This window comes from Panicum hallii, chromosome 2, assembly GCF_002211085.1.
Source record: "Panicum hallii strain FIL2 chromosome 2, PHallii_v3.1, whole genome shotgun sequence".
In the NCBI taxonomy this organism is placed as follows: domain Eukaryota; kingdom Viridiplantae; phylum Streptophyta; class Magnoliopsida; order Poales; family Poaceae; genus Panicum; species Panicum hallii.
The window spans coordinates 25,003,804-25,031,531 of record NC_038043.1 but is presented as its reverse complement, the minus strand read 5'-3'; positions in this window follow the sequence as shown (position 1 = coordinate 25,031,531).

Here is a 27,728-nt window from a genome sequence, read left to right as displayed (position 1 = left end):
GAGTTCCACCTCTGCCCGTCGAGCCCCCCTTGTCCAACTTGTTCCCCACCCCCTGCTGGTCATGCCCCACCGGCCCCTCCCCGCCGGCGACCTCGCCGCCGGCGAGAACATGCCGGGGCCGAGCGGCCGGGCAATGTCAAGACCGGGCAGGAACGTGTCCGTGAGAAGGAGATTTTTTCCAGGGGCCCGAGCGCATAAAACCCAGACACCCCCTCTGTAGTGGATCTATTATTTCATGTGTGTGTATTACTGTCTTGCAAAATTCGTAGAAAACCACAGAAAAATCTAAAAATGGCAAAATTAGTTTTGTTGGAAACTAGATTTCAAACCCTACAACTTTTTTTAATGAAGTTTAGTTTGAAACAAAATACTTTTACCTCTATTTTAAATCTAAGGTTAGAAGGTGTTTGGTATATAACTTGTACATTTTAATCTTGCTTCTCATGATTTTTGGCATATAAATCCTATGAGCTGTGTGTAACCTTGTATTAAAATTTCAAACCTAGCTTTGTTTGGTAGCTTAACTTCTTTTAAATTTAGGCAATTCAAATTTGAAATTTTGGCTAAGCATGTTCTATAAGCCTAATTAGTTAAGATCTTTTTGTCATACTCTAATGTGTTAATGTTTAGTGTATAACTAAGTTTTCAAAACCTTATGATCCTTTTAACTTAAAGTTTTGAATTTAAATTTGGAATTCAAATTCAAATGTTCTAGTTCCTGTTTGCAATAGATTCAGTGATATCCTCATGACTCCTTTATAAATGATGCTTCCAACCTAAACCCTTTTTATTTCATAAACTCTTGTGTGTTGACTTGGTTGAATTATAACTTTTGTAATATAAGGTCCTAAATTCAAATCCCGTATTACTTAAATTATTGCATCTCATATAGAATCAACGATGCTCGACGACGGAGATTACGAGTTGGTCTTAGGTCAAGACCAAGGGTTTTCGAAAGACCCAACGCAAGTCGTCGAGGAACTAACTGAAGCCCCGAAACCAAGGTTCGGAAGTCTCTGATACTCCTGCCCCCAACCCCACTCAAGAAGGCAAGCTCCGGATGTATCCCACTACTTTATTTATACTGCAATCTATATCTATTTATCTATACTTATGCATTAAGTCTAGGAATTGTAATAAAACCCTAGATGCATGGATAGCAGGAACCCAATGTATTGTTCCCGAGTCCTTATCGGATAGATGCACCGCTAATAGGGCCGGTAGAAGTCGAGTGATTTCCTGTCACTCGCGCGATATAGGAGTTGCATGTTTACTGTTCTGCAATCACTATAAGGATGACGGATAGGGTCATGTGCTGTATAATGACCTGAGGTTTTACCCTGTCTATTTTGTTAAAAGATGTTAAGGTCGATATGTGTGGTAGTGGTGGCTAAGCGTTTGAACAGTACTAGCCACATGCCGCGAAACATGGTAAAGCAGTAAGCCTAGTAACCAATCGGCCCGGTAAGTGGACGTACCTCCCACCACTCGATCTTTATTTTATGTTCACATGCATCGACGTGTGGGAGTACGTTCTGCAAGGCAGACAGGAATACGGGTTTTGTAGTCGCGCTACAGACGTATGTCCTGCACAATTGATGTGCATACGGTCCTGCAGTCGCTTGTGGTGGCCTGTCCATGAGTCGGAATGAGAGGCAAACGGTTGCTTCGGAACGGTCTTTGGATGTTCCAAGCGTGTGTGTTAGGTTTACCCTTGCAAGGTTGAAATTCGATTTAGAATCATCCGTCTCTCGCGGAAATTGAGACTGCTTATTCCTTCTGCCACATCAAGTAAAAAGTGTAATTATTGATGGAATAATCTTGATGGATGATAATCTCTACCTTGCTTGATTAGTGTAGGTGCTAAGAAAAAATGGATAATCAACTAGAAAATGAAAGCTAAAACTTGAAAGTAGTTCATACTCTTTGTGCTTTTCAGCTGAAAATAAACCCAGAGCCTTTACAATATCATCATTAGTCTACTTACGGGCTAAAGTATACCCAACCCCGGGTAAGCCTTGCTGAGTATTAGAATACTCAGTCTTGCTAGTACCATTTGCAGGTATAACCTTCGAGAATCCCACGGACAATCCTGCATGGCCAACTTCTGTTCCTTTTGGCTGGTCCATGGAATGGGATCCGTCCCCGGCTGGCAGTGACCCTCCTGAGTGACACCAGGCCCTGGGCTGAGCATGGTGTCCACCGTTGTGATGAGAGTAGTCGCGTGTTTGGTTTCCTTTCCGCTGTGAACATGGACAAGCCGTCTAGCTTGTCAGTTTAAACATCGTTTGTATAAATTTTATTTGCAGTTGAGCAAGGCTTGTAATAATGTTTACTTATCTGTAAATTAAAAGTAATGAGTGGTACTGTGGTTGTAAACTCGCCTTCGTGCTAGGTAAACCTGCATCGATCCTGTTGAACCATGGTTGTATCGGGCGGAGACCCGACAGACCAATGGGTTACACCGTTTGAAGTGCATTGAAGCCCTTGAGAGAGGACTTGCGTATTTGATGCGGTGTAATTCAGACAGTTCTGCCACAGGAACCCTGCCGACGACGAGGAGGGGCGGTGGCCGTGGCGGCACATCGCCGTTCCCGGCGAAGGGCCGGCGAACAGGAGGGGCTATCGCGCGCACGAGCACCAGAGGGCAAAGGGGAAACGATCTCCCTACTTGGATCGGGTGAAGAGGCGGCGGGGTGTGCTGTCAACGACGAGGCCGAGCTTGGGCGGCGCCGGTGAGGGGCGGCTCGGGGTGAGACGATTCCGACGAGGGGAATGGCCGGGGCTGGCCCGGATTAGGCTGAGGAGCTAGAGAAGGAGGTGAGGTAGCTCTGGGCCAGCGGAATTGGAGCAGGGTGGTGCGGTTGGGGAGGATTTCCGGCGAAAGATGAGCGGCGGCGCTTTGGTGCTGGTGGTCGTAGAGAGGAGGACAGGGGAAGAAACAGCAGAAGGATGGAGCTCGGTCTGGTCTTGTAGCGAGACACGGTCTGCTGGAGAAAAGGAAAGGGAGAGGGAGATCACCCAGCCAGCGCAGACAGCGGGCAGCGCCGGTGGGTCTGGCGAGGTGCCGTGGCAGCTGCTCGGAACATCGGCCCGACGTGGAGGGACGAGGGGCGGCCAGCGCGGGCAACGCGGGCGGCGGGAGGAAGAGCAGCACGACGCGTGGAGCAGGGCGCAGAGGGGCGCAGAGCAGCAGAGCGGCACTCAGGACCGGGCGGGGGCAGTGGCATGCAGCAGAAGAAGAAACAGAGAGAGCTTGGGTTTGGGGAAGACGAAGGGGACTTGATTGCAAAATGCAGAAAACACAGGGGCCTCACTGTAAAGTATAGATAACTTCCACACCAAAGCTCAAATGGAGATGGACCCAAAAGCAAAAGTGTGTAGTTTTTCAAAATGCACAACTTTGCTTTAAGGCTCACCCATACAAGAGCTAAGGTTTTGCAATCAAATCAAAATTTAGCAAGATCTCTAAACTTTGCATAAATACTATTTTAAAATTACACCACATTTACAACCAAAAGGTAGTTTCACCTATTTTTGCGTTTTAAACATAAGTTTTTAACTTTTATAAAACAACCCTCATACTTTCAAAATCTACCCTCCATGCTCACCCATTTAGCACAAAAGCACCCTGATTTAAAAGCAATTATACAAGCAATCACTTTTGCTTATCATTAACATTTTTAAACACACTTTTGCTACATTTTGTACATAACTACACACTAAAGATCTATGGTGTGACCATACTATTTACCTAAGTGTCACAGCCTTCCTCCCTAAAAAGAATCTCGTCCCGAGATTCCGGATCAGAAGAAATGGAATGATTAGTTTCGGAGATTGGCTTGGAAGAAATCTGGGAAATTATGCTGAAGATAAGATTCAGTTTCCCATGTTGCTTCTTCTTCGGTGTGATGGTTCCACTGAATCTTGCACATTCTAATGGTTTCCCTTCTAGTACTCCTCTCTTTGGTATCTAGCACTCTGATGGGATGCTCTGTATAAGTTAGGTCGGCTTCGATTTCAATAGTTTGAGGATCGATAATCTCAGTGGGAACTTTGGCACACTTCCGAAGTTGAGATACATGAAAGATGTTATGGACGGCCGCTAGTTGAGGAGGAAGTTGAAGACGATAGGCTACGGGTCCATAGATTTCAAGGATTTCAAAGGGTCCGATGTATCGAGGAGCAAGTTTCCCTTTTACACCGAACCTTTGAATACCTCGGGTAGGAGATACTCGAAGATACACGAAGTCTCCAATTTGAAACTGTAAAGGTTTCCTTCGTATATCAGTGTAGCTTTTTTGTCGAGATTGGGCTGCCTTCAGATTTGTCTGTATAATCCTTACTTTCTCTTCTGCCTCATTGACAAGATCTGGTCCAAAGATTCTACGCTCGCCGGTTTGTGACCAACTCAAAGGAGTGCTGCAACGGCGACCGTACAATGCTTCGAATGGGGCCATCTTGAGACTGGTCTGATAGCTGTTATTGTATAAGAATTCTGCCAGTGATAGGTATTTATCCCAATGCTTATCATATTGGAAGGCACAAGCTCTGAGCATATCTTCTAAGATCTGATTTATTCTTTCAGTCTGCCCATCTGTCTGAGGGTGATACGCGGAGCTTCGAATTAACTTAGTTCCAAGAGCATCTTGGAGTTGCTCCCGGAATCGAGCGACGAATAGTGTCCCACGATCGGAAATGATGGTCTTAGGTATGCCATGAAGGCGAACAATTTGATCCAAGTAAATCTCGGCATACTTCTTGGCATTACAGGAAGTGTGCACTGGAAGGAAATGTGCAGATTTCATTAATCGATCCACGATTACCCAAATAGAGTCATGTCTCAGAGAAGTATTAGGCAGACCAACAATGAAATCCATACTGATATCTTCCCATTTCCAAGAGGGAATGGTTAGAGGTTGGAGGGTACCAGCAGTCTTCAGATGACTAGCTTTGACTCTTTGGCAGATATCACATTCTGAGACATACTTGGCAATTTCTCATCTCATACGGGTCCACCAAAAGTTTTGTTTTAAGTCTTGGTACATCTTTGTACTGCCCGGATGTATAGAAAATTTGGACAGGTGGGGTTCGTCCATTATCTGTTTACGGAGTTTGTGGTCCTTGGGTACAACTAGTCGTTTGTTGAACCACAAAACTCCTTCGGGATCCACTTGGAAACATTTATACTTTTTCTCGCCTTGTGTTATCTTCTGCTTAATGATTCCAACTCCCTCACTGCGCTGCTGAGCTAGAATAATGTCATCCCTAAGCGTGGCTTCAACATAGAGATGGTTTAAGTCAACTTGAAGAACGATTTCTAGATTAAGCTTCCTCATTTCCCAGCAAAGAGTCTCGTTGAAATCTTTAACAAATAAGCAAGAACAATGTACTTTGCGACTAAGCGCAGCTGCAACAACATTGGCCTTGCCTGGGTGATAGTGTACCTCTAGGTCATAATCCTTGATCAGTTCTAACCAGCGTCTTTGCCTCATATTCAGATCTGCTTGTGTAAAGATATATTTGAGGCTTTTGTGGTCGGTATATATATGACACTTTGCACCCATTAGATGGTGTCTCCAAATTTTCAAAGCATGGATGACAGCTGCTAGTTCGAGGTCATGAGTAGGATAGTTCTGTTCATGAACTCTGAGTGCCCGTGATGCATATGCAATCACTCGGCGGTCTTGCATAAGTACACAACCGAGTCCAGTTCCTGATGCATCACAGTAAATGTCCAAGGGTTTTGACACATCGGGTTGAGCCAAGACTGGGGCAGTGGTAAGACGATCTGTGAGAATGTGGAAGGCATCATCGCATTGTTGATCCCAAGAGAATTTTACACCTTTCTTCAGTAGTTCTGTCATAGGTTTGGCTATTCTGGAGAAATCCAGGATAAACCGACGATAATAGCCTGCTAGACCAAGAAAACTACGGATCTGATGGACTGAGGTTGCGGGTTTCCAATCCATCACTTCTTGTACTTTATTGGGATCGACGGATATTCCGTCACCAGAAATGGTATGGCCCAGAAATTTCACTGTATCCAGCCAAAATTCACACTTGGCAAATTTGGCGTATAGATGGTGGTCCCTTAATCGCTGAAGGATGACATGAAGGTGTTTAACATGATCTTCTTGAGTTTTAGAGTAAATCAAGATGTCGTCAATGAAGACCACAACAAACTTGTCGAGTTCTTTCATGAAGACAGAATTCATGAGGGAAATAGGCTGGAGCATTAGTGAGACCGAACGACATGACTAGATACTCGTATAGACCATATCGAGTGGAGAAAGCTGTTTTTGGAACATCACTGGGCCGGATCTTAATTTGATGATAGCCGAAACGAAGATCAATCTTAGAGAATACCTTAGCTCCGGCTAGTTGATCGAAACGGATGTCAATGCGGGGTAGGGGGTACTTATTTTTTATGGTCACCGCATTAAGAGGATGATAATCAACACACAGCCTTAAGCTATTGTATTTCTTTTTCACAAACAGGGCTGGACAACCCCAGGGTGATGCACTTGGATGAATGAAACCTTTGTCCACGAGGTCCTGGAGTTGGATTTTTAATTCAGCCAACTCGTTAGGAGGCATGCGATAGGATTTCTTAGAGATAGGGGCCGTGCCAGGTTGGAGTTCTATGATGAACTCGATATCTCTATCTGGGGGCATTCCAGGTAGGTCATCCGGAAAGACATCTGGATATTCAAAAATGATTGGAATATCCTTTAGCTTGATCCCAGAGGAAGCATAGGTGCAAGAGTTGAAGTGCTTTGGTTGTGGAAGATAAAGAATGATAGGTTCGTGTTCAAGTGAATCTATCTCTACAGTTCGAGAAGAGATATCTAAAGACACATGGTGCTGGGCCATCCAGTTCATTCCCAAAAGGACATCCATTCCCTTTAGGTCTAACAGAAGTAAGTCTATTTTCATCAATTGACTACCCAGTAAAAGTGGTACCTTCATACAGACTTGATTTGATAGGGTTTTCCCACCAGGAGTGATTATCTCATAATATTCATTAGTAGGATAAATTTCCAAACCTACTTTAATTCCACATTCCTTACTGATAAAACTATGGGTGGCACCAGAATCAAAAAGAACAATAACGGGGTGATGGTTGATAGAAAATGTACCCGTCATTATCGGTGTCCCCTCAGGAAGTTCGGAGAGTGTGGTGAGGTTCACCCTCCCTTGTCGGACCTGAACCACTTGTCTCTTGCCCTTACCCTTGTTAATCGGATTAGATGCCTGCCCTTGGAAAGATTTCCTAGGTTGAGGGCAGTCCTTGATGAAATGGGACGGACTTCCGCAATTGAAACAACGATAGTTGCTATTTCCTGGAGTGGCTGGCGGAAAGCTCGGCCGCGGGCCTTGTCGTGGTTGCTGTTGAATTTGTGGCGGCGGTGGTCGGTTGAATTGTGCCTGTTGGGGTGGTCGGGCTACCCATCTACCAGGCAAACTGCCTCGAGGCGGAGCTCGAGGGGCGTTACTCGGAACCAACCGATACCTTGACGATTGTGGAGTTGCAGGCCCTGTAGGTGCTTTCTGTTTCTTTTCTGCTTTGTGGGCTGAAATGCAATCTTCCTGAGTAATGGCCATGTTGACAACTCATTAAAATTATCGGCCTTTACCAAATTCAGCCATTCTTTAAGTTTAGTGTTTAGGCCTCGGCGAAAGCGATCACGTTTGCGGGCATCAGTGTCCGCATGAGATCCCGCATACTGGCACAAGTGATTGAAAACTTGTGCATACTGCGTAACAGTGCGGGTACCTTGGGTCAAACTCAAGAATTCATTGAGCTTTCGCTCAATGAGTCCCTCTGGTATGTGATGTGCTCGAAACGCAGTCCAAAACTCGTCCCAGGTGACTACATGTTCGGCAGGTTGCATAGCATGAAACTGATCCCACCATAGATGAGCAATGCCTCGGAGCTGCTGGGCTGCAAAGAGCACCTTATTTTCCTCTGAACATGGAGCTGCTAGTAAGGCGAACTTGGGCTCGATGATTCGAAGCCAAGCGTCTGCGTCCAAAGGCTCATCTGCCTTATGGAACAATGGTGGTTGAGTGCTGAGGAAGTTCTGGTAACTGGCTGACAGGGGTTCATCTCGGCCTCAGGGTTGCTGATGGAAGTGGCCCATTTGAGCTTGTACAAGTTGATTAAGAAGATCCGTTTGCCGGGCCATAACCTCGGCCAAATTTGGAGGTGGTGGTGGCGGTTGTTGGGAACCACCGGGCTGATCTGCCCGGAATCCTTCCGGGGTTCCACGAGTAGCTCCAACCATCTGAAATAAAGGAGACATCCATTACCAACCATATTCTTACTCCAATTTTAGATAATATGCAATTACTATTGGGAATGTAATTCATATATGCCATTCATTCTACTCAGAACAGATGTAAGGACATTGAGCAGGATAACGAAACACAAGATTTAGATTACTATATAAACACTAGTAATCCTTACATCTCACATCAACATACTCAAACCACTACAAACCTTTGCCTAAAAGCACGTGCCACATATACAACAAGTGGCTCTACATCTAGATAGACTACACACTGGCTATGTCACATCTTTCTACCTTAGTTACAACTAAACTATCACTCACCCAACCACAACTAAAAGTCATCAAAGTTTCCTACTGATGACTGACTACTCGAAGAGGAGTGATGGGGACTGATGACAGGGTCTCCGTGCTCAGAGTCAATCTTGGAGACTCCTTCTATTTCCTCGGGATCTTCCTCTTCTCCTTCAGGTGCCGGTACTGAAGGAGGCATAGGCTGCTGTTGAAGCTCATTTATGTGTGCGTTGGCATCATCCACTTCGAGGATAAGATCATGAATCTGTTCTTGAAGAAATTCAATGATTGTGTTGCGTTGGGTGATCGTCGCATCACTTTCATTGATTTGATCTTCCCTGTGATGAATAGTCTCGTTTTGGGTAACAATGATTCCATCTTTCTCAATCACCAAAGCTCGGAGTTGATCCACTTGGGTGATATGTCTAGTAGCTTCCCTATGGAGACTTCGTGCAGCATTTATCAATTGGCCCAGCTCACGATGTAGCAACGATTGGTAATGATACTGCACATTCGTGAAACGCATCATCCCCCGAAGTGCTTCTTCCGGTGAACCTTCCAATCTGTGACCCTCAGGAATTACCCTGAGATTCCATTCGGACTCACTAGGATCTGTTGTAGCAAACAAACCAATGGGTTATCCTACGACTTCCTTGGGATGTTGATTACAGAAGGCATAAATAGCTTCTAGTGCTGCCCCTTCAATAGTATCCACAATTCGATAGCCCGTCATGCTGATTTCAATGGGCTGCCATTGCGAACGAAAAGGATGCTGAGGAATGGTCATCCTGATGTGGGCTCTGTGAACTCCTTCTTCCAAATGCTCAACAGCATCATATTGGGGAGGTTCCATATAGTGGAGAGACTATAAGGATTCCCAAAGTAAACGAGGGAAGCCCTCCCAATGAAGGACATTAGATGGGGCTGCCATCTGCAACAAGAATGCATATGGTGAGACTTTTTATCTTGCTGAGAAAGTACAAGATAAATAGAATGGGAAAATCAATTCTGATAACAGCAGGGACTGAAAATCAGATGGAAGCCTAAGATACTATAAGATACCCAACTTAAAACTACCATCAGAACTCTATTAACCCCTTCCAAAGACAAACAACACAACATTCATCCTTATCAGCAGTAAATATATAGTACATTCTTTCATTTAACAACAGATTATGCATGCACGTACTACTCGTCCTCACAACCAAAAAAACTGCCGAATATGTTCGGACTTACGTGGTTAATTCCGGTGGCATATCCATACGTCTCTCACTATATAACTAGTCGATAAATTTTACTCATCCTAACCTCGTAATTGTGGTTAGTGTACCTGCAGAAGAACACACATATATGTATATCATGAAACTTTCATGGCAGCACGACATGAAAGCGTCCCCAAACAGTACTGTTCACTATAGAAACAGCATCTGTACAATTACCACCATACAGACAATGTTAACATACGTTATCGAAACAACGTATTCACGGGGGGTACCGCAAAATGCGGGGGTATGAACAGCGATCGCCATACCCTGCGCCGAACCATATACTCCCAATATAAGCAACCTAAGTTGGTATATTGGCAGCATCTCAAGTAAGCCACTGCTTGAGAAACAGCGTTCGGTTCGCATCACCGACGGGAAGGCTAACTCCCCAGTTAGCTGAGGATCCTCACCTTCTTACCTCACGATCGTAGGTGTCGTAACAGAATGTAAAGTTGAATTGTACATGAATTTAAATTTTAACAGAAAGTAGTGCTGCAAGTCAAAATTATCCATACATATATAGATACTAATAGCCACCTTATATTTCCCATACAAGTCCCTAGGGCTTTACATTCTAGGCATCATCCTTAACGGATCTAACGTACTTTACAAACTCATTTGTTAGCAAATTTTATCCCGAAAACACTTTTTAAAAGCTTTTCCAGATGTAAAAGTAAACCTACAGCTCTGATACCAGCTGTGGCAGAACCGCCTGAATTACAAGTGCGCTAATGATAGCTATATAGCTGGCATTACCTCAACGCACTTCAAACAGAATAATCCGTTGGTCTGTCGGGTCTCCGCCCGATACAACCACGGTTCAACAGGATCGCAGTAGGTTTACCTCGCACGAAGGCGAGTTTACAATCACAGAATAGCTCATCAACTTTTAATTTACAATCATTCAAACATTATTACAAACCAGTTTAAACAAAGTAAACTTATACAAACAGTGTTAAACCTGACAAGTGGAACAGCTTGTCCAAATTCACAGGGAAATTAAAGTTTACACGACTACACACGTCGCAAAGGTGGACACCATGCTTAGCCCAAGGCTTGGTGTCACTCCGGAGGGTCACTGCCAGCCGGGGACGGTTCCCACTCCACGGACTAGCCAAAAGGAACGAACGTTGGCCACTCAGTGTTGTCCGTGGGATTCTGGAAGGTTATACCTGAAACAGATATTGGCAAGTCTGAGTATTCTAATACTCAGCAAGGCTTACCCGAGTTCGGGTATACTTTAGCCCGTAACTAGACTCATGAAGGCATTGCAAAGTTTCTGGGTTACTTTTAGCGGAAAAGCAACTAAGAGTATAATCTACTTTTAAGTTTTAGCTTTCAGATTCTAGCTTGATTAGTCATCTAGATAAGCGCCTATACTAAACAAGCAAGATAGATATTCTCATCCATTTAAAATTATTCATCAGTAGTTACACTTGTTACTCGATGTGGCAGAAGGGATAAGCAGTCTCATTCATCGTGAGAGGCGGACGATTACTGAATCGAGATTCAACCTTGCAATGTAAATCTAACACACACGCTTGGAACATCCAAAGATTGTTCCGAAGCAACCGTTTGCCTTTCATTCCGGGTCGTGGATCAGGTCCACCACAAGCGACTATAGGACCGTACGCACACCAATTGTGCAGGACATACGTCTGTAGCGCGACTACAAAACCCGTATTCCTGTCTGCCTTGCAGAACGTACTCTCGCACGTCAGCGCGTGGGAGAACCAAATTACGAGTGGTGGGAGGTATGTCCACTTGCCGGGCCGATTGGTTACTAGGCTTACCGCTTACCATATTTCGCGGCATGTGGCTAGTACTTTCAAACGCTTAGCCACCACTACCACACATTTTGACCTTAACCACTTTTGACAAAACAGACAGGGTAAACCTCCAGGTCATGATACAACACATGACCCTGTCCATCATCCTTATAGTGGTTGCAGAATTGTAAACAAGCAACTCCTATATCGCGCGAGTGACAGAAAATCACCCGATTTTTACCGGCCCTATTTAGCAGAGCATCTAAGCGATAAGGACTCAGGTACAATACATTGGATTCCTAAGATCTTATGCAACTAGGGTTTCATTTCAACTCCTAAACGTAATGTGTAACACCCTAGTGTAATTTTCCCTAATTTTAATGAATTTAATTGGGCTTAAATGAATTTTCCAGGCTTTTCTTTAATTTTTGTGGCATTTAAAGTAATTTTATAACGCAAGTAATTAAAATTTATCATAGGATTAAATTGTTTGTGCATTCATGCTGGAGCATTATTTTTCTTGTGTTGAGTTTATAGGATTTGAATTCAAACTTATTTGGATTCAAATAGATTGTTTGAATGGTTTGAGTGCAAAAGAAGAAAAGGAAAAAGGATAAAAGAAGGCAGCCCAAACCCAGCAGCCTTGGCCTAGCCCAGTCTCCCTTTCCCCTCGGGCCTCCTCTCTTCTCTCCTCCTCTCCCGCATGGGCCAAGCCGGCCCATTTCTTTTTCCCCAGCCCAGCGTCTCTCTCTCTCTCTCTCTCTTTTCTCCCGCGGCCCAGCCCGAGCCAGCGCCCCTCCCCCTCACGCACGCAGCCGCCACGTGCGCTCGCCCCCTCCCCGCTCTCCCTTCCTCTCCCGCTGCCAGGCCGGCCCCACCTGTCATCCCTCTCCTCCCGCAATGACCGCGCCGCCGCAACGGCCGTGAGCTCCGGATCTCCCCCGCCTCAACCGTTCCCCGAGACCCCCGGCCCTGCCCCTCTTATCCCCCTGCGCCATCCCTTGGACCCTCTCATCCCAACAGCGCCGCCCCTAAGCCCTAACCACGGCCGCCGCCTTGCCTCGGCTTGAACCCGAGCCGTTGCCGCCGGTGGGCCTCGTCTGTGCAATTGCCGGCCACCCGTACCTCCTCGTGCCGTGCTGACCCCCCTATCCCTTTCACAGGACCTCCACGCACCGATCCCAGGTGACCAGGAGCCCGGAGAGCCTCGGCACCACCCCTCCCTGTGGGAGCCTGATCCTCTCCGCCGCCGGACGTCGTCGCCCTCCTCCCTCCGCCGCGTCTCCGGCCTCCACAGCACTTCGGTGAGCCTCGCCCCTTTTCCTTGCTCCTTTTGCGCCTAGTGCCGTAGGTCGTAGACCGCCCCAGGGACAACTGCGCAACCACAAGACTGGAATGGGACGGTCTTGACTTACTAATTAGGTCATGTGGGTTCGGGAGTAACTTACCTGCGAGGGCAAGAGGGGTGGTAAGCTTCAATGGTCCCTGCTCCTCCGGCTTGGTCTGTGCTGTGTGTCTTGTACCCCCGGAGGTGGGCCCCATCGTCGCTGATCCAGAATCCTTAGCAGTTACACCTTACCAACGTGGTCCTTTGTAACGGTCTCGTAGTGTGCTTGCTAGCCATCTCACCTAAGGAAGTGTGATGAACAACTGACGTAGCTCACGACTTGTGGGTAAAGTTGTGCAACCTCTCGAGAGTGTAAAACTGATATATCAGCTGTGCTCACAGTCATGAGCGGCCCAGATCCTCCTTTTGATTAGTGGGGTTATCAACCTTTGGTTAGGGAGATTCCCCGGGTGGTTTTGGTTTGGATGGTTCTCAGTAGTTCTTAATTAATACTGATTAATTTCTTATGAAATTTGGGGTTCATGATAATTCATCCACTTGTAGTAATTAGCTTTAATAAAATTTGTCAAGACTAAAAGCTAATGCAGTCGAGTCAGCTAGCCTAGAGCCTCATAGTTTGTGTTATACTTGTTGAGTACTAGTTTGTACTCACACTTGCCTCTCTACTCTTCTGTTCTATTTCGGATATCTTCGACTGCTGTTCAGTGCCCGGCAACGTGGAGGACTACATCAGTGGCTTCGACGACTTCTAGGCGTTTGTCTCCCAGTCGACGTCCCTGTGGCGCCCAGCTTTACATGTATTCATTTTACGCTTCCGCATTCCTTGAACTGATTCTTGATTCAGTTGTAATAAAGACATTCATTTTATAATTTATACGATTTTATTCATGACATGTGTTGTGATATCTTGATAATCTGTTGTATATATGCGTGACTTCATCCTGGCGCATATATGATTGCTCGATTTATGTTCTTATAAATTGGGTGTGACAGATTGGTATCAGAGCCGTGTCGACTGTAGGACGAAGCCTAGATAGAAATGGTCGAGTTTAGGGATTTCCTTCCGCTTGCTCTGCTTCCGCAAAACCCAAACATTCATTTCTGCTTCCATTCCTTGAGTCTTAAGCCCTTGATTTGCTATCTCTCCTGTCTTTTCTGAGAAATAGCTTGAGTTTCCGTAGACGTTGGCCTGAGTTCGTTTAACCCTATAAGTTTAAGCTATCCTGATAAAAGTGCGCTAGAACGAGTATGTTAGTCGAGTAGTGTGATAAACTCGACTAAGTTGTGAATATTGACTGTTTGTTATTGTGCAAATGTTTGATTTGGATTTTTGGTTGATTGCATAGATTAGAAGTAAATCTCTTGATGCAAACCGATCTTAACGCAAACTTGAATCGAGTAATAAAATTGAGATAGAACGTGGGGGGTAAAACCGTACATTCCTTTCTCCCTATTTTATCCTGTCAGAGTTTTCCTTTCCGAAGTTATACCCTATCTATCTCTTATAAATTTCGTTTATTGCAATCAGATGGTGAACATCAGGCGCACCGGTTCCGGTTCTGACCCGCAGCAGCAGAACAACCAGGGTAATGGTCAGCCGTTGCCGATGCCTCCACCACTGACCCCGGAGCAGTTCTTCCAGCTCTAGATGCAGATGATGGCGACCCTGAACAATACCGTTCAGGCTCTGCAGCAGATCCACGCCCAGCCACCGCCTCCTCCGCCACCTCAGCCCCGTGATCGGCGTGCGGATTTCCTGAGAGGTCATCCTCCGACCTTCTCTCACGCCACGGACCCACTCCAGGCGGACGACTGGCTTCGTTCGGTGGAGCGCCAGTTGGTTGTTGCGCAGTGCGACGACCGGGAGAGGGTTCTGTACGCAGCAGGGCAGCTGCGAGGCTCCGCTCTCGACTGGTGGGAGTCCTATCCGGCTCAGGACCGCGACTCTCTCACCTGGGTCCAGTTCCGAGAGCGTTTCAGGAACCACCATATTCCTGAGGGCATCATGAAGATGAAGCAGAAGGAGTTTCGTGCCCTTAAGCAGGTAAATTTGGATAGAGTTATCTGTAATTTCTTTTGAGCTTGATCTATCCTTGATTTCTTTCCATAAGCCGGACATGTTGAGCGATCTCCATCCTTGTTATCTGTGTTTGTCATTTCAGGGATCGATGATGGTGACGGAGTACCGTGACCGTTTCCTTCAGCTGGCCCGCTATGCCCCTGCTGACGTCGCTCATGATAGCGATAAGCAGGAGTACTTCAAGGAAGGGCTGGATGATCACATCCAGTATGCGCTGCTGAACCACCGCTTCGACAACTTCAACCAGCTGGTTGATGCTGCCCTCAACACCGAGCGTAAGCGCCAGGAGATTGAGGATAAGAAGAGGAAGATGGCTCCATCCTCTTCGGGCAGCAACACTCGTCCCCGCTATCAGCATCCACCGCAGCAGCAGCAGCAGAGACCGCCCCAGGGACCGGAACCGCGCTCACGCGGTACGCCGACGAACCCGAGCCGCCCTCGTCGTGGGGATCACCTACCCAAGCCCCAATCTGCCGCGCTGATCGCCCAGATGGATTGCACGTGCCGCCAGCATCCTCTAGAGCTTGACCTCGTCCCGGATGGAGGCCGGACGGCCAAGATCGGCCATCGCCGGCGTAGCGCCGCCGCGGGAGCTGAACTCCGGCGACCCAACGCCGCCCCCTCCGCGCCCAAACACCGCGAACCGTCAGATCCGCATCCTGCGCTCGAGATTAGATCGCGCTGGGAGTAGTTCAGAACCGCAGGATCCCGATCCAACCGTCCCAACCAGAAGATACTAGTTCGTCCGGGGCTTTAAATCTGAGGCGTCCGATTTGGATCGGGTGGCTGTGGTGAGCGCGTACCGCTTCGCGTTAGGGATTAGATCCGAGCCGTTAGATGATGATCCAAGGGCCCAGAACAGAAGTTACCGGTTCAGCTCGCTCGTTTTGCTAAAGAGTCCCTGCCTTTTTGGGAAAACAACCCGCCGTCCACCCCTAGTTCAAAAGTATTTACAGACAGGTCCTTTTCTTCTCGTTTAGACCCCTGGGTTTTCCAGTTTTTCATACCCGCAGTCCATGCCGCGTGTTTTCACGTGCTAGCCCCTGAGTCTAGGGTTTAATTATGTTTAGGTCCCCAGTTCTCGCAAATAGGTCCCTGGATCTTGCTTTAAGCGTAGTTTTCGCGTTTTAGCTCCGTTTTAGGTGTTCTTTATATCCACGCGATCGTTGTAATGTGTAGAATAGTTCTAGGCCAGTTTTATGTGCTGTTCTATTTTATTGGTGTACTGTTTCTTATATTTTGTTATTGTTTGCATGTGTGTGCATGTGTGGCCCATGTATTGCTGTTACGATCGTGAGTAGACGTCGAGCCACCGGAGCAGTACCAGGAGCAGCCATCTTCCGAGCAGTTCGAGCAGCAGCCGGGAGAGTACGAGGAAGGCAAGTATAACATGAACCTCCTATCACTTTTTAATACAATTTCATACTGCATTTAAATTCTGTATGCCTATAAGGATTTCCTAGCCACTTTATATCCTTTATATATATCCTTTGGGTTGCATTGTGGTTAGTTTTGCTAGGTTGCAGCGCTATAACACACTTGGTCCTTTTTAATTAATTTGTTAATGATCTTATGCAACTTAATTCTGGAGCCGACCCTCTGTCTATGTGCTTGAGTGGTTTGTGCGTCCTTAAAAGATGTTTTTATTAGAAGCATGGTTTAGGGGGCCAGCACGGTGCTTAGTGCTTGGTTGGCCACTCTCCCTAAGGACCGGTTCATAGAGCGACAACCTGGGACAACCGCGCAACGACAAGACTGTAATGGGACGGTCTTGACTTACTAATTAGGTCATGTGGGTTCGGGAGTAACTTACCTGCGAGGGCAAGAGGGGTGGTAAGCTTCAATGGTCCCTGCTCCTCCGGCTTGGTCTGTGCTGTGTGTCTTGTACCCCCGGAGGTGGGCCCCATCGTCGCTGATCCAGAATCCTTAGCGGTTACACCTTACCAACGTAGTCCTTTGTAACGGTCTCGTAGTGTGCTTGCTAGCCATCTCACCTAAGGAAGTGTGATGAACAACTAGCGTAGCTCACGACTTGTGGGTAAAGTTGTGCAACCTCTCGGGAGTGTAAAACTGATATATCAGCTGTGCTCACAGTCATGAGCGGCCCAGATCCTCCTTTTGATTAGTGGGGTTATCAACCTTTGGTTAGGCAGATTCCCCGGGTGGTTTTGGTTTGGATAGTTCTCAGTAGTTCTTAATTAATACTGATTAATTTCTTATGAAATTTGGGGTTCATGATAATTCATCCACTTGTAGTAATTAGCTTTAATAAAATTTGTCAAGACTAAAAGCTAATGCAGTCGAGTCAGCTAGCCTAGAGCCTCATAGTTTGTGTTATACTTGTTGAGTACTAGTTTGTACTCACACTTGCCTCTCTACTCTTCTGTTCTATTTCGGATATCTTCGACTGCTGTTCAGTGCCCGGCAACGTGGAGGACTACGTCAGTGGCTTCGACGACTTCTAGGCGTTTGTCTTCCAGTCGACGTCCCTGTGGCGCCCAGCTTTACATGTATTCATTTTACGCTTCCGCATTCCTTGAACTGATTCTTGATTCAGTTGTAATAAAGACATTCATTTTATAATTTATATGATTTTATTCGTGACATGTGTTGTGATATCTTGATAATCTGTTGTATATATGCGTGACTTGATCCTAGCGCATATATGATTGCTCGATTTATGTTCTTATAAATCGGGTGTGACATAATGCAAGATATATAATATAATAATGGAATTGTAATAGATTGAAATACTGGGATATGCACCGGGGCTTGCCTTCTTGAGTGGGGTTGGGGGCAGGAGTGTCAGAGACTTCCGAACTTTGGTTTGGGGCTTCAATTAGTTCCTCGACGGCTTGTGTTGGGTCTTCAGAAAACCCTTGGTCTTGTCTTAAGACCAACTCGTAATCTCCATCGTCAAGCGTTGTTGATTCTATATGAGATGCAATAAATTAAGTAAGACGAGATTTAAATTTAAGATCTTATATTTCAAATGTTGCAATTCACCAAGTCAACACACAAGAGTTCATGAAATAAAAAGGGTTTATGTTTAAACCACCATTTATAACGGAGTTATGAGGATATTACTGAATCTATTGCAAACAAGAACTAGAACATTTGAATTTGAATTTGAATTTGAATCCCACATTTAAATTCAAATTTGAAATAAAAAGGATCATAAGATTTTGGAAATTTAACCATACACTAATCATTAGCATATTGAAGAATGACAAAAGATTTTAACTAACTAGGTTTACAAAACATGCTTAGCTAACATTTCAAATTTGAAATGCTCAATTCAAAAGAGGTCAAGCTACCAAACAAAACTAGGTTTGAAATTTTAATACAAGGTTACATGTAGCTTATAGAAGTTACATGTTGAAATTCATAAGCAACAAAGCAAAAATGTAGAAGTTATGCACCAATTACCCTCTAACTTTAGATTTAAAATAGATGCAAAAATATTTAGTTTCATATCAAACTTCATAAACAAAAGTTGTAGGGTTTGGAATCTAGTTTCCAACAAAATTAATTTTGCAATTTTTGGATTTTTCTGTGATTTTCTATGAATTTTGCAAGACAGCAACATCACCCACATAAAATAACAGTACATAGAAAAGGGGGTCTCGGTATATTTGCATTGGGGCCCTTGGACTAAGTTTTCTATTTGCATAAGAGCCCCTGCCAGGCCCCGACGCCGGCCGGCTTCTCGGCCCCGACGCGTTCTCGCCGGCGGTGAGGTCGCCGGCGGGGGAGAGCTGGCCAGGCATGACCTACAGGGCTAAAGAAACAGATGGGGAGGGGTGGTGCTCGACGGGCAAAGGGGGAACCCTGCCGATGATGAGGAGGGGCGGTGGCCGTGGCGGCGCGTCGCCGTTCCCGGTGAAGGGCCGGCGAACAGGAGGGGCTATCGTGCGCACGAGCACCAGGGGGCAAAGGGGAAACGATCTCCCTACTTGGATCGGGTGAAGTGGCGGCGGGGTGTGTTGTCGACGATGAGGCCGAGCTTGGGCGGCGCCGGTGAGGGTCCAGCGAGGGGAATGGCCGGGGCAGGACCGGATTAGGCTGAGGAGCTAGAGGAGGAGGTGAGGTAGCTCTGGGCCAGCGGAATCGGAGCGGGTTGGTGTGGTTGGGGAGGATTTCCGGCGAAAGATGAGCGGCGGCGCTTTGGTGATGGTGGTCGCAGAGAGGAGGACAGGGGAAGAAACAGCAGAAGGATGGAGCTCGGTCTGGTCTTGTAGCGAGACACGGTCTGTGGGAGAAAAGGAAAGGGAGAGGGAGATCACCCAGCCAGCGCAGACAGCGGGCGGCGCCGGCGGGTCTGGCGAGGCGGCGTGGCAGCCGCTCGGAACATCGGCCCGACGTGGAGGGACGAGGGTCGACCAGTGCGGGCAACGCGGGCGGCGGGAGGAAGAGCAGCACGACGCGTGGAGCAGGGCGCAGAGGGGCGCAGAGCAGCAGAGCGGCGCTCAGGACCGGGTGGGGGCGGCGGCGTGCAGCAGAAGAAGAAACAGAGAGAGCTCGGGTTTGGGGAAGACGAAGGGGACTTGATTGCAAAATGCAGAAAACACAGGGGCCTCACTGTAAACTATAGATAACTTCCACAGCAAAGCTCGAATGGAGATGGACCCAAAAGCAAAAGTGTGTAGTTTTTCAAAATGCACAACTTTGCTTTAAGGCTCACCCACAGAAGAGCTAAGGTTTTGCAATCAAATCGAAATTTAGCAAGATCTCTAAACTTTGCATAAATCCTATTTTAAAATTACACCACATTTACATCCAAAAGGTAGTTTCACCTATTTTTGTGTTTTAAACATAAGTTTTTAACTTTTACAAAACAACCCTCATACTTTCAAAATCTACCCTCCATGCTCACCCATTTAGCACAAAAGGACCCTGATTTAAAAGCAATTATACAAGCAATCACTTTTGCTTATCATTAACATTTTTAAACACACTTTTGCTACATTTTGTACATAACTACACACTAAAGATCTAGGGTGTGACCATACTATTTACCTGAGTGTCACATGAATATCACCACAAAGGTGTCCAGATAATCCATGAAAACCTTGTTCATCAGATGCATGAAGAAAGTCGGAGCATTGGTCAAGCCGAAGGACATGACCGTATACTCGTATAGCCCATACTTGCAGGTGAATGCCGTCTTCGGGATATCCTCAGGATGAATCTTCAGCTGGTGATAACCCGAACGCAGATCAATCTTTGAGAATACACAAGCACCCTGGAGCTGATCAAAGAGATCCTCAATACGAGGCAATGGATGCTTGTTCTTGATGGTGACTGCGTTCAGATCCCGATAATCGACGCACATTCTCTTCGCGCCATCCTTCTTCTCTACAAGCAATACCAGAAAAGCCCAAGGAGAGAAACTGCGACGGATATAACCCTTGGCTAGCAACTCGTCGACAGTCTTCTTAACTTCCTCACGCTCAACGGGTGCCATACGATAGGGCCGCTTAGCAATAGGAGCTGTGCCAGGCAAGAGATCAATAGAAAACTCAATGTCACGATCAGGCGGCATACCTGGCAAATCATCCGGAAAGACATCCGAGAATTCAGACACCACGCGAATACCTTCCGTGGGTCTAGCCTCCATCTGACAAAGAATTCCAGAAGGCTCCGAAGCACTGACTGTGACTTCCTATCCATCCGGTGCTGACAAATGGACAGTCCTCTGAGCACAATCAATCTTGACACCCCATCTAACAAGGGTCTCCATTCCCAAGATCACATCAATGCCCACTGAGTCAATGATGATAAGCCCGGTGCGAAACTCTACCCCCCTTATGATCAAACTAATCCTGGAACAGATAGAGCAGGTATGGATCTTGCCTCCAGGCGTAGTAACTACCATAGGAGTCCTCATGCAGGATACCGGTATATGGTGTTTCTCAGCAAATGACCGAGTAATAAACGAATGCGTAGCACCAGTATCAAAAAGAACTGTAGCAGGGTGAGTATTGACCATGAACGTACCAATAACCACGTTGGGAGCCTCGGCCACTGACTCGGCCGTCACGTGGTTCACCCTGCCCTGAAAGGGAGCCTTGGGCTGAGCTGGGCGCCCCTGCTGTCCAGACTGCGCCTTCCGGGGATAGACATTGGCGTAGTGTCCCGGCTGGCCATAGTGGAAACACACCCGTGGGAGTGCTGGAGCCTGTTGCCCGGCAGGAGGAGTAGGCACTCCTTGCCGCGGAGCTGGTGGAGCCGGTGGAGCAGAGCGTGCCGGAGGCGCTGGAAGCCTCTGGCCCTGTCCCGCCTGCTGTTGCTGCTGAGGACGAGGCGGGTACTGCTGCTATCGCTGCTGGTACTGCTGGATCTGCCTCTGGTGCTGCTCCTGCTGCTGCTGCGGGTACTGGTACCGAGGCCGGGTGTTGCTGCCAGACGCAGCAGGAGCCATCTTCCTCTTCTTGTCCTCAATCTCCCGGCGCTTGCGCTCGGTGTTGAGGGCAGCGTCAACCAGCTGGTTGAAGTTGTCGAAGCGGTGGTTCATGAGCGCGTACTCAATATGATCATCTAGCCTCTCCCTGAAGCGCTCCTGCTTATCGCCATCATTGGCGACCTCAGCGGGGGCGTAGCGAGCGAGCTGGAGAAAACGATCACGATACTCCATCACCGTCATAGCTCCCTGAAACGATAAACACCGGAAAAGAAGGTGGAAATTACTCAGCATTTCCAATTTCACGAGGATAAACAAGGGGGGCTTGAGCTCAAAAGGGAATTATGGAGAGATTTCGCTTTAATTTACCTACTTAAGCGCAAGGAACTCCTTGTGCTTCATCTTCATCACTCCAGCAGGGATGTGGTGGTTCCTGAAACGCTCCCGGAACTGGACCCAAGTGAGAGCGTCGCGGTCTTGAGCTGGATAGGACTCCCACCAATCAAGAGCTGAGCCTCGCAGCTGTCCTGCCGCGTATAGGACTCGCTCCCTGTCGCCGCACTGAGCGATATCCAACTGGCGCTCTACTGAACGAAGCCAGTCGTTAGCCTGGAGTGGATCAGCCGCATGGGAGAACGTCGGCGGGTGAGCCCTCAGAAAATCCGCACGCCTGTCGCGGGGCTGCTGCGGTGGAGGAGGCGGCGGCTGGGTGTGGATCTGCTGCAGAGCCTGAACAGTGTTGTTCAGAGTGGCCATCACCTGCATCTGGAGCTGGAAGAATTGCTCCGGAGTTAGAGGTGGAGGCATCGGCAGCGGCTGGTCGGTACTCTGGTTGTTCTGCCCCTGCTGGCCAGGACCGGTGCCGGTGCTCCTGGTGTTAACCATCTGTTTGCAGCAGAACGAAACTTAAGGGAGACAGATATTGTACGATTTTGGAAAGAAGATCTGATAGGATAAAGTAGAGAATAAGGAGTGTACGGTTTTAACCCCCAACGATCTATCTCAATTTTATCACTTAATTCAAGTTTTGCATTAAAGTCGATTTGCATGTACAAGTTTAACTACTAGACTATGCAATCAACCAAAGATCCAAATCAAACATTTGCACAATCACAAACATTCAATATTCACATCTTAGCCGAGTTTAGCACACTACTCGACTAACACACTAGTTCTAGCGCACTTCCATCGGGATGGCCTAAACTTATGGGGTTAGACGAGTTCAGGCCAACGTCTACGGAAAAGATCAAATTAATTCTCAGAAAATGCAGAGAGAGTTAGCGAAATCGAGGTTTAGAGCTTAAGGAATAGAAGCAGAAACGAATGTTTGAGTTTTGCGGAAGCAAGGCAGGAGAAAGGAAATCCCTAAACTCTGTCACACCCGATTTATAAGAACATAAATCGAGCAATCATATATGCGCCAGGATGAAGTCACGCATATATACAACAGAATCATCAAGATATCACAACACGTATCTCGAAATAAAAGCGTATAAATTATAAGTGAATATCTTTATTAGAACTGAATCAAGAATCAGTTCAAGGAATGCGGAAGCGTAAAATAAATATATGCAGGATAGGGCGCCATAGGGACGTCGGCTGGGAGACAACGCCTAGAAATCGTTGAGTCCGCTGATGTAGTCCTCCACGTCTCCTGGTACTGAGCAGCAGTCGAAGATATCCCAGAGAGAACAGAAGAGTAGACAAGGCAAGTGTGAGTACACAACTTGTACTCAACAAGTATAACATGAATTATGAGGCTTTAAGGTTAGCTGACTCAACTGCATTAGCTTTTAATCTTGGCAAATTTTATTAAACCTATTTACTACCAGTGGATGAATTACCATAACCCAAGTTACATGATACTTAATCAAGATTAAACATAAGACTACTGAAAACCAAGCCAAACCACCAAGGTAAACACCCCACTAATCAGACGGAGGATCTGGGCCGCTCATGACCGTGAGCACGGCTAGCATACCAGTTTTACACTCTTGAGAGGTTGCACAACTTTACCCACAAGCCGTGAGCTACGCTAGTTGTTCATCACACTTCCTTAGGTGAGATGGCTAGCAAGCACACTACGAGACCGTTACAAAGGACATGTTGGTAAGGTGTAACCGCTAAGGATTCTGGATCAGCGACTATGGAGCAAGCCTCAAGGGGGTACAAGCACACACCACAGACCAAGCCTCGTAGCATGAGGGCCATAGAAACTTACCACCCCTCTTGCCCCGCAGGTAAGTTGCTCCCAAACCAAAATGACCTAATTAGTAAGTCAAGACCGTCCCATTCCAGTCTTGTGGTTGCGCGGTTGTCCCAGATTGTCGCTCGATGAACCGGTCCTTATGAAGAGTGGCCAACCAAGCACTAAGCACCGTGCTGGCCCCCTAAACCAAGTTTCTATAAAAACATCTTTTAACGAGTCGTGAGCCGCTCAAGCACACAGCACAGAGGGCCACTCTTAGAATCAAGTTGCATATAGCCATTAATCAAATTTAATTAAAAAGGACCATAAGGTGTGAGAGCGCAGCACCTAGCACAACTAACCAAAATGCAACCCAAGGTCTTTATATAAAGGATAAAAGTGGCTAGGAAATCCTTATAGGCATACAATATTAAAATGCAGTATGAAAATTATATTTAAAAGTGATTGGGTGTTCATGTTATACTTGCCTTCCTCTAAATTCTCCTACTGCTGCTCAAACTGATCTACAGAAAGGGGCTCCTGGTACTGGTCCAAAGGCTCAGCGTCTACTCACGATCGCAACGCCAAAACATGGTCCAGCACATACACATACATGCAAACAAGGACAAAAGATAAGAAACAGTACAACATCTCATAAAAACAGCACATAAAACTATGATAGAACTATTCTACGCATTACAACGATCGCGTGAGCGCGAAAACCACCTAAAACGGAGCTAAGACGCGAAAACTAGAGCTAAAACAAGGTTCAGGGGCTTTTCAGCGAGAAAACAGAACTCCTATGGGGGTTCTGGGCAAAAACCAGGGACCTAAACATAATTAAAGGCTAGATCTAGGGTCTAACCCATGAAAACATAGGGCATGGATGGCGGACCCAATTTCCAGAAAGCTCAGGGGGCTCCGGCGCTAAAACAGGACCTAGATGGAATTTCTTTTGAACAGCGCCGGACTGCGGTTTGATTTCGGGAAAACCCAGGGGCTCTTTAACAAAATAGCCAGGCCGAAGGGGTATCTTCTAATCTGGACGGTTGGATCTAGATCTGACGACTTGGACACATACCAGTTACGATGGTCCGATCTGACAAGAACGCGGCCGGCGACGGGGAGGTCGCCGGGGATTGGTTTCCGCGGTGGCGCGTCGCCAGAGCTAGGCAATCTCGGTGCTCCGGGGATCAAAACAACTCGAACTTGGGTCTAGGGGGTTCAGCACGACACGGGTAAACCACCTAGGGCTAAGGCGGGGCTCGGGAAGGCTCGGTGAGAAAGAATTGACGGTGGGGGTGGATCTACACGACGGCGCATCACCGGCGCACGCGTTCCGGTCTAAGAGGGGCTAAAGGTCTATGACATCTAGCACCAAAGGACTAAGGTGACATGCTGAGGCTCACCGAGGGCTTGAACGGATCGGAGGAGCGGCGCAAGCTGGTCGGCGACGAGGGCCGAGCGGCGGAAACGGGCGGCGCTCGCGGGAAGAGCTGCTGCAGGGGTCTTCCGGGCTTCTGATCTCCACGGATCGGCTCGGGGTGTACCTGCGGAGGTGCCACGGGGGTCAGGGGGTCCGGGGATCACCGGCGGCAAGAAATCGCACGAGCGGAGCATCTCACCGGTGGCGACTCTCAATCAAATTCCGGCCACGGCCGGACTCGGGGTCGAGGGTGGAAGGCTCAGGAAGCTTCCTGGAGGGACGGCGAAGCTGCTGTGAGCCTTGGCCCGAGCTGGGATGCACCGGAGCGGCCGGCCCACGACGGAGCAGCGGTGCTGCACGGCGGAGCAAGCGGCCGGTTGTGCTGGGGATTCGGGCGGCTGCAGTGCGGCGGTAGGGCACAAGGAGGGTTTAAGGGAAGGGTTACAGGGGCCAAATAAGGAAGAGGCCGGTGGTTTGGGCATGCGTGCCCCGGTAGAGATTGCGGCCGTGATCCGTGCGGGAGAAGCGGATCGTGCAACCGCTCGGCACGATCCTGGCTCGGGGAAGGAAACTTCTGGAAGGAGGGTGCGCACGGGAGACTGGCCGATGGGCTCGTGCTCGGTTGCGGGGTGGAGCGGGGCCACGTGCTGCGACGGCACGGCGGGGCGGAACAGAGGGAGCCGGCGTGGGGAAGAAGAAGGAAAAGAAGGAGATGGTCACCGACAAGTGGGGTCGAGCTGGAGGAATGACTGAGAAGGAAGGAATGACAGAGAAAAGAACGGGAATGACTGAGAAAAGAAGGAATGACTGAGAAAAGAACGGGAATGACTGAGAAAAGAAGGAATGACTGACCTACTTTCCTGTTTCCTTCCTTTTCTTTTCCCGCACCAACTCAAATCTATTTGAATTCAACTCAAATTTGAATTCAACTCCTATGCTCTCAACCAAATAAAACTTATGCACCAGCATGAATGCACAAACATGTTGAACCTAAAATAAATTTTAATTACTTGTGATATAAAATTAGTTTAAATGCAAAATAACTCAATAAAAACCTTAGAAACTTAATTTAAGCCAAAATAAATTCGTTAAAATTTTAGGAAATATACATTAGGGTGTTACAATACAAACCAACACCAGCTAAGGAATCGTATCAGAACATATCTCGAGTAGATTCCTTCTTTATCGGTTAGCTTTATCTCCTACTTAAACGGGACAAATAAGAGATAAACGAGATAAAAAAGAGATAAGACAGACTTAATCTCTTAAACCTCTTTGAACTACTATCACAGCCGATTTATAAAGAACATAAATCGAGCAATCATATATGCGCCAGGATCAAGTCACGCATATATACAACAGAATCATCAAGATATCATAACACATATCACGGATAAATATAAATCGTAAATAAATCGTAAATAAATCGTAAATGAATTATTTTATTACAACCGAATCAAGAATCGGTTCAAGAGTTGTGGAAGCGTAAAAGAGATACATGAAGAGTAGGGCGCCACAGGGACGTCGACTGGGAGACAAACGTCTAGAAGTCGTCGAAGCCGCTGACGTAATCCTCCACGTTGCTGGGCACTGAGCAGCAGTCGAAGGTATCCAAGAGGACAGAAAAGGAGGTTCTAAGGTTGGCTGACTCAATAAGTATAACACAAACTATGAGGTTCTAAGGTTGGCTGACTCAACTGCATTAGCTTTTAGTCTTGGCAAAGTTTTATTAAAACTAATTACTACAAGTGGATGAATTACCATAACCCACATTACATAGAAATTAGTCAATATTAATTAAGTACTACTGAGAACCATCCAAACCAAACCACCCGGGGAATCTCCCTAATCAAAGGTTGATAACCCCACTAATCAAAAGGAGGATCTGGGCCGCTCATGACTGTGAGCACAGCTGATATATCAGTTTTACACTCTCGAGAGGTTGCACAACTTTACCCACAAGTCGTGAGCTACGCTAGTTGTTCGTCACACTTCCTTAGGTGTGATGGCTAGCAAGCGCACTACGAAACCGTTACAAAGGACACGTTGGTAAGGTGTAACCGCTAAGGATTCTGGATCAGCGACGATGGGGCCCACCTCCGGGGGTACAAGCACATAGCACAGACCAAGCCGGAGGAGCAGGGACCATTGAAGCTTACCACCCCTCTTGCCCACGTAGGTAAGTTACTCCCGAACCAAAATGACCTAATTAATAAGTCAAGACCGTCCCATTCCAGTCTTGTGGTTGCGCGGTTGTCCCAGGTTGTCGCTCTTTGAACCGGTCCTTATGGAGAGTGGCCAACCAAGCACTAAGCACCGTGCTGGCCCCCTAACCAAGTTTCTATCAAAAACATCTTTTAAAGAGACGTGAGCCACTCAAGCACACAGCACAGAGAGCCACTCTCTGGATTAAGTTACATATACCATTAATCAAATTTAATTAAAAAGGACCAAGTGTGTTATACCGCAGCAACCTAGCACAACTAACCAAAATGCCACCCGAAGGATATATATATACAGGATATAAAGTGGCTAGGAAAGTTCTTATAGGCATACAGTATTAAAATGCAGTATGAAATTGTATTTAAAAGTGATAGGATGTTCATGTTATACTTGCCTTCCTCGAAACTCTCCTGCTGCTGTTCAAACTGCTCAGAAGAT